Source organism: Engraulis encrasicolus, chromosome 12 (genome assembly GCF_034702125.1).
Source record: "Engraulis encrasicolus isolate BLACKSEA-1 chromosome 12, IST_EnEncr_1.0, whole genome shotgun sequence".
NCBI classification, from domain to species: Eukaryota; Metazoa; Chordata; class Actinopteri; order Clupeiformes; family Engraulidae; genus Engraulis; species Engraulis encrasicolus.
Window position 1 is genome coordinate 18,230,862 of NC_085868.1, and position 7,500 is coordinate 18,238,361.

Consider the following 7,500-nt stretch of genomic DNA (forward strand, 5'->3'; position numbering starts at 1 on the left):
ACACGCACACACACGCACACACACCCGCGCGCGCACACACCCGCACTCAGGAAGGTGATCTTGAGGAAATTAAACATTAGTTACATGTGCACAGACAGACAGACACACACACACACACACACACACATACACACACACACACACATTGGAAGGTGAGCAAAGGAAGATGTATTGTTGGTTAAAGTGTTAGAATCATTCTGTGGTCGCCATCGTTCGTTCCATCACACGATCAATGAGTCGTTCATTAGGTGGAATTCCACGGTGGAACACACACATACGCACACACACACACACACACACACACACACACACACACACACACACACACACACACACACACACACACACACACACACACACACACACACACACACACACACACACACACACACACACAATGCTGAGGAATGGGCAGAGTCTAATGTAGGCCATGAGTGAGAAAATTGGCAAGAGGGAATGAGAAAAGAAATAGAGGGAAAGAGACAAGCGGAGCAAGAGAGGGATGATGGAAGCAGTAGGGGAAAGGATGAGTGAATAAAACGAAGGAGGGAGAGAGTGAGAGAGAGGAGGATGAAGAAGAATTCTTGCCCCCGGGGTGTGTCCGTGACTAATTTATCAGGCAGAGGCGGAGTAGAGGAATTGGGTGTTTTGTTCGCCATGGGCATTACAAATGCTAGTCTTAGCTTAGCACTAATAATAATGTCCTTTGGGTATTCCACTTCTCTTGCTTGGGATGGTGGATAATGTGTTTTGGAATTCTCTCTGGATATTTTGTAAATGGTCAGACTGGCAGACAGACAGACAGACAGACAAGCAAATTCATAAATCAATTTAACGACAGACAGACGGACGGATAGACAGACAAATACATAGTAGAATAGAGTAGAGTAGAGTATCATTCATTAATCCAGAGGGAAGTTAAGGTGTCCAGTAGCATAAATACGTACATAGATACAGAAAGACACTAAGACATTACACACAATATTGTGAATAGAGATGTACAGGATTCAAGATCCGGTTCCGGATCCGGCAGGATAATAGGGTTTTTCAGACTATCCGGATCCGGCAGGATCTTAAGCAGTGGATCTGGTATCCGGCAGTTACCTAAAAATCAGGATCTGGGGCATCTCTACTTTTTACGTAGCCTAGGCTTTTCAGTCAGTCTTTCACAACCCCAATCGCTCCATGGAGTGAAAGCCCTTTGGAAGCGGCCATTGAAGGCAGTGTGGCAGTAAGCCAATGAGTCTTAAAAATAGTTTGTGCCAACGTAATAAAAAGGGCCCACGTGTGCGAGTTGGCTATGTGTTTCAACCCTTTCGTAGGATCCGGTATCCGGTTCCGGATCTGGCAGGATCTTAAGCAGTGGATCCGGTATCCGGCAGGATCCTAAAAACCAGGATCCGGTGCATCTCTAATTGTGAATATACGTATGTATGGTGAATATATGTACAAATCACAAAGTCTGACAAAAAGTACCCTCGTCATCTTGCTAGCTACCATTTGAAAACCGAAATGGTGTAGGTTAATGGTAGATGGAGCGAAAGAAATAAAGACATGCAAAGAGAGAGGAAGGAACGATAAATAGGAGAGAAATGAGGGAGAAACTAGCGAGCTAAGCGGTGCCTGTAACTATATATATATTTTAGGCATCCACTCAACTTAAATCCCATTCCCCCCCTGGCACCACTTTTCATCAGGTGTAGATATGGCTGCGGATGTAAAGCATGCAGATTGCTGCCAGCTGCTGCCTGCCTGCCGTCGTCGCCTCTAGACTGCGAAATCGGCCACTTCACGACGGTCTTTCTGGATTGATTGGGCTTTGTCGAAATCCTTCCTCTCGCACCTACCCACACCTCCATTCACACACCTCAATCCAGTGTCCCTCACAGCCACCTCAATGACGATTATGCCTCTCTCCTTCTGTCAATCTTCCTTAGTAGACTACTTTTTTGCCTCCTTCAGTCACCCCAATTTTTCCTTGATTCTCTCCATGTCCTCCCCTTATCGTACAGTTTCTTTTGTTTCAGACATGTAGAAGTTTGTATCTTTTACCTGACATGACGGTGAGACTTCCGTCTCCATCAGTCACATGAAAAAGTGAATCTTGTCCATGTCTGCCAATTTGAATTTCCAGAAATATACTTTTTTATCTCCAAAAATATTACTGAACTTTGGTCATACTTGTAAATATTAGTTCATTATTTTGTAGATATTAATGAAATTATGAAATTTGGCAGTAGACAAAATGGTTTCAATGAGCACCATAGTTGCAATACCTACTCTGGCCACCATCCTGCACAGTGCACCTTTAAGTATTGCATTAACTCTCAGATGGGCTCCATCTGGGGTAGTAGTGGCATTGTGTAGGCGCTGTCATTAGTGTCACCAGAGCTTTATGGACCTGTCCTTTTCCTTGGCTCTCATAAATGATTCACTACTTAACTGCAGCTGGATGTGTTGGATATGTGCAGCTGGCCACATGTCGGCCCAACATTAATTTCCCAGTTATTTCTCCCCAGTTACTCACGAGCGTTCATTTATTTTGCCCATCCATGTAAATTTAAACTGGCTTAGAATGTGCATGTACCTGACCCATGTACCTCTGCCTCTGTCTCTTTCTGACTCTCTCGTTCTCTTGCTGTCTGTCTCTCTCTTTTTCTCTGTCTCTGTCTCTCTCTCTGTTTCTCTCTCTCTCTCTCTCTCTCTCTCTCTCTCTCTCTCTCTCTCTCTCTCTCTCTTTTACACACACACACACACACACACACACACACACACACACACACACACACACACACACACACACACACACACACACACACACACACACACACACACACACACACACACACACACAAGCACACCATACAAGCATTGTCAAGATCACAGACTGCTAGAGGCAAATAACAAGCAGTTTTCGGATCAATACTCTGGTGAGTGAGCTGGATCTGGAGTTGTGTAGATGTGTCCTGACAACTCTCTGTAATCACACATCAGTTCAGATGTCTCTGACATGTGTGCTTGCAGTCATCATGGAGCAGAGGTGTCAATCCTGGTCTCAGAGATCCTGAGAAATCCCTGCTATGATTTCCTGCTAACACAAGTGAGTGACTGAACTGAGCTGATCCCTCTGTCTTAAGTAATCTTTGCCATCAGTTATTTTTAGGCATGGTCAGAGCCAATTTGTAGACTTTTTTTTACATCTGCTATCCGAGCCTATCTGAGAAAATATCTCACAGATAGAACTCCACGTAGCTTTGACGGGCTTTAACAGACCTGCCTCTGAGAAATGGAGGTGCCAATCTTCTGCCAGTCTTCTGGTTCAGACACTAAAATCCCCTTTCACATAAGAATAGCCTCTAATGAGAAAGGCGATTTGCCGCCCACACAAAAATAGACTTGATAAGCCTGCCAAACACTGCCTTAATGATAAGAACGATATTGTACGTTCCGAACAGGTTCAGGAACGATATGTTGGTGGTGGTATGCAAGAACGAAAACATTAAAAATATACCTATACTGTTCGAACGATTGAAAAGCAATTTAGTTTTCAAGCCCTGCTCAAGACTGGTACGGTAGATGTGCGCCCCTGTAAAACAAAGTGTTGGAAATATGTGGAATGGCCCAGCCATGCCTGTAATGGCTGGGCACTGGACTGCTACGGCGGTGTCCTGGGGTCGATTCCGGCCCTGGTCGTCATTTAGCGATCTTTCCCTGTCTCTCTATCCCAAATCACTGACTGCCTCTCCTTCACAAGCCAGGTCGTGCCCTCCTAGTAACACCACACCTAATTCTCGAAGAGATTTGAAAGTCGATGATAATAAGGCTACTCCTTCACTGTCCCATCTTGAAAAATAAAGTCTTAAAATAAAGAAATGGGTGGAAATGAGCTGATAGTAAAACAATTCTGAGAGGTGAGGCATGTACCCCTCCCCCCCCAACCGCAAGCCTCCTCTGCACTATGTACACATTCTTCTCTCAACCCCCCACTGTCTTTTCTCTCATCGATAATCAACCTGTCCCGACATAGAAACAGGAAAAGAAACAAACATCTAATTTAATTTCAGTCCCAGGGGGGGTCAGCCCTCATGTGTAAATTTCCTCCCTGTGTTTGTGGGTCGAGGCGTCGCCTTTGCTCCGTTGTCTCCGTCTCGAGGGACCATCTCCCCTATAGTAGAAGGTGACTCGGGGCCTGGGGTGGGGTGGGATGGGCTCTAAAGAGGTGACTCAGGAGCCTGGGGTGGGGTAGAGGAGGCTAAAGTGGCACATGCTGAGTTTTCCTGCCACGCATTCATGCCCGCACGCACACACACACACAATGTTACATATGCAGTTCCTGTAATACTCAGAAGAGGAAAACACAGATATGGAAAACAAACATACACAATACACATGCACTCACGCACACACACACATTTACACACACAACAACACGCTTACACACACACTTAAACACAAACACACGCTTGCACACATAAACACACGCGCGCGCGCGCACACACACACACACACACACACACACACACACACACACACACACACACACACACACACACACACACACACACACACACACACACACACACACACACACACACACACACACACACACACACACACACCAGCCCATCCCTTGTCTAACCTTTGTGCAAATGACAGACCTTTAATACCACTGCCAGTGAGGGGATTAGTGGGCAAACACTACAGTGTGCATCTCAAATAGCTTACTTCCTGTTTTTTGTTCCAGGCCAGTTGTCAACATGTCTGATTTTTTTTTTTCATACTAAAGTTTGGCATACAAACTGTGTGCATTCTGAACTACTGCATTGTTCATGGTTTCCTCTTGCAAAATACCAAGTTTTTCTTCCACACAGTAGATTTCCTTTAATGCCATCACCAAAGAGGGAATCAGCATGTAAACATAATCTGTATTCCAAACATGTCCAAACGTTATTCCCTCTGTGTACTTGGTATTACTTAGATTTTCTTTTTAAAAAAAACAAAACAGACATACAATTTGGTTTTGTATTAGCTCGCCTAGCAAGTATAATGCAATTACGATGCATCTGCATTTCCAATTAATGAAGTATTAACTTCTTATCTCAACTCATCGGAGGTGGATTAAGGAATGGATGTGGTGATCAGAGGACTGGACTGGACTGGGCGAGAAATAGGGCCCGGGCACTTTTGGCTTAAAGGGCCCCTCCTCAAAATTAGCGGCACAGAACTGACTCACCAGTGGGCCCGCACCCTCGTGGGCTCCTATTTTCAGAAATGTAAAAAAATAGGTGCCCACGAGGGTGCAGGGCCCACCGGGAAATGCCCACTTTGCCAGACGGCCAGTCCAGCCCTGTCAGAGGAGCTACATGACTGGCTTGCTGTAGAAGTCACCTGATGTCAGATTAAGACTTAGTGGCCTGACAGTGTGAATACAAATCAGATGCTTTGCAGCATCCCAGACGAAACATTTTCAAAGAAATCTATTCATATATAGATGATCTGTGCAAAAAAATCGTATTTCTTCCTTTTGAGTGATGGAGGTCTCTGGACCAATACATTTTTTTCTCATTGATCTTATAGTGCTGAGAATTTTTTTCTTTGCTTTTGATAGATGTTTCTCTGCCCGCTTGACTGAGTGTCCAACCTCAAATATACAGTAAATAAATACAGTCAGAATTAAATATGCATAATTACGAGCAACTTAAGTCTGTACTGTTTAAGTTCAGGCATTATATTCACGGCCCAAAGGGAAAAACCATTACTAAAAATTTGCAGGCAAACATGTTTCAAACCTCCCTTTAAATTTTAAAACCGCAATCATGTAAGGCCTATAGTACGTTCAGAATTGAAAGAATAATGTTTTTTGTTAATTCAACATCATCAAATATTCGTCCTTAATTATGTATAGTTTCTTCAAGGCAGGATTATACCATTTACACTCTCTTTTGTTCTTTTTTTAAATATGCCTGCCTCACTTTCTAGTTTCATTTCTATGACGGATCGTCCATGCTTCCCTGATTAATAATCGTGTCACGCTGCCACAAAAGATAATCCTTTGTCAATGCACATAGAACGAGACTGAACATATTTATGTTTGTGTGTAAAGTTTATACAAGACAAAAGTACTTTGTGTGTTATGCTGTTGGCACAGTCGCATGTGTGCGTGCCTGCGTGCCTGCTTGCCTGCGTGCCTGCGTGCCTGCGTGCATGTGTGCGTCCATGCATGCCTGTGTGTGAGAGAGAGTGAGAGAGATGGGAAGGGGGAAGAAATGTACAGTGGCACAGGGGGAGAGAGTGAAACGGGCAAAAGAGAGGCAGAAACGGATGAAAAAAGAGTTTTTATAATATATATTAAATTGTGTCTGTCTCTCTTCTGTCCAGACGAGAAGACGTGCGGGCCACATGAATTCCGCTGTAAGAGCAATAACTGCATCCCCGACCACTGGAGATGTGTCGGACAGAGCGACTGTGGAGACAACTCGGATGAGGAGAACTGCAGTAAGTGTCCCTGCCTGTGTGTGTGTTTGTGTTTGTGTTTGTGTGTGTGTGTGTGTGTGTGTGTGTGTGTGTGTGTGTGTGTGTGTGTGTGTGTGTGTGTGTGTGTGTGTGTGTGTGTGTGTGTGTGTGTGTGTGTGTGTGTGTGTGTGTGTGTGTGTGTGTGTGTGTGTGTGTGTGTGTGTGTGTCCAGTTGCCCATCCCCGTGATGGACCATAGCGGTTAAAGTGGTCTTCAGTAATTTGTGAATATGGCAGATCTGTATGTTGTGATTTGTGATAATGGTGGTGTGGTAAAGGTGGCTGAAAGACGGTGTGAGTGTGCTAATGTATTCTATGTTCACAGCTGCTGAAGCTGCTTCCTTGACAGGTGCTGCTTGATATAATCTAATCTAAAATAGATAACTTCTACCCAAAGCTATTCTGAAAATTAGATGAACTAAACAATAGATACCGATGTCTAGAATTTCGGAGTGTTGGTGAGCATAGGCTACTAGAGTAGAATATACGTATAGGTAAAATAGTGGGCTTGAGTGTTTGTGTGTGAAGAGGATGCTAACACATGATTATAGAAGTGTATCCCCTCACATTACAGCATCTGTTGCTTTCATACCTCAGAGAGGAGACCATCACATCAATACCATTGAAATCAGTCACTTCTGAGTGTGTGTGAGTATACCACCATAGATAAGCATACTTAAAAGCGACAAAATAATCGGTGGGCTTCAGCGTTTCAGTGATAACACATGATTATAGCATATCACCTACAGTAGCAGCAGCTGTTGGTGGTGGTAGCTGTGCTACCTAGATGGAAAGCTTCTTGAATTGAATCTGAAGGGGTGTGTGTGGGGGGATTATACCGTAACCACTCACACAGTATCTGGTGCTGCTGCTGGTGCTGGCTCCGCAGCCTTGATGAGGAGCTGGGCGACTTTAATCTAATCTGAAGGTGTGTGTGGGGTGGGGTGGGGTTGGGGGAGGGTGGTGGTGGCTTGACATTAAAGAGATA

General features: G+C 44.4%; 1 pseudogene; it reads left to right on the top strand.

The window, feature by feature from the left end:
• LOC134460381 (low-density lipoprotein receptor-related protein 1B-like) overlaps window positions 1-7,500 on the top strand; it is a 372,315-nt pseudogene that overhangs the window by 238,405 nt on the left and 126,410 nt on the right.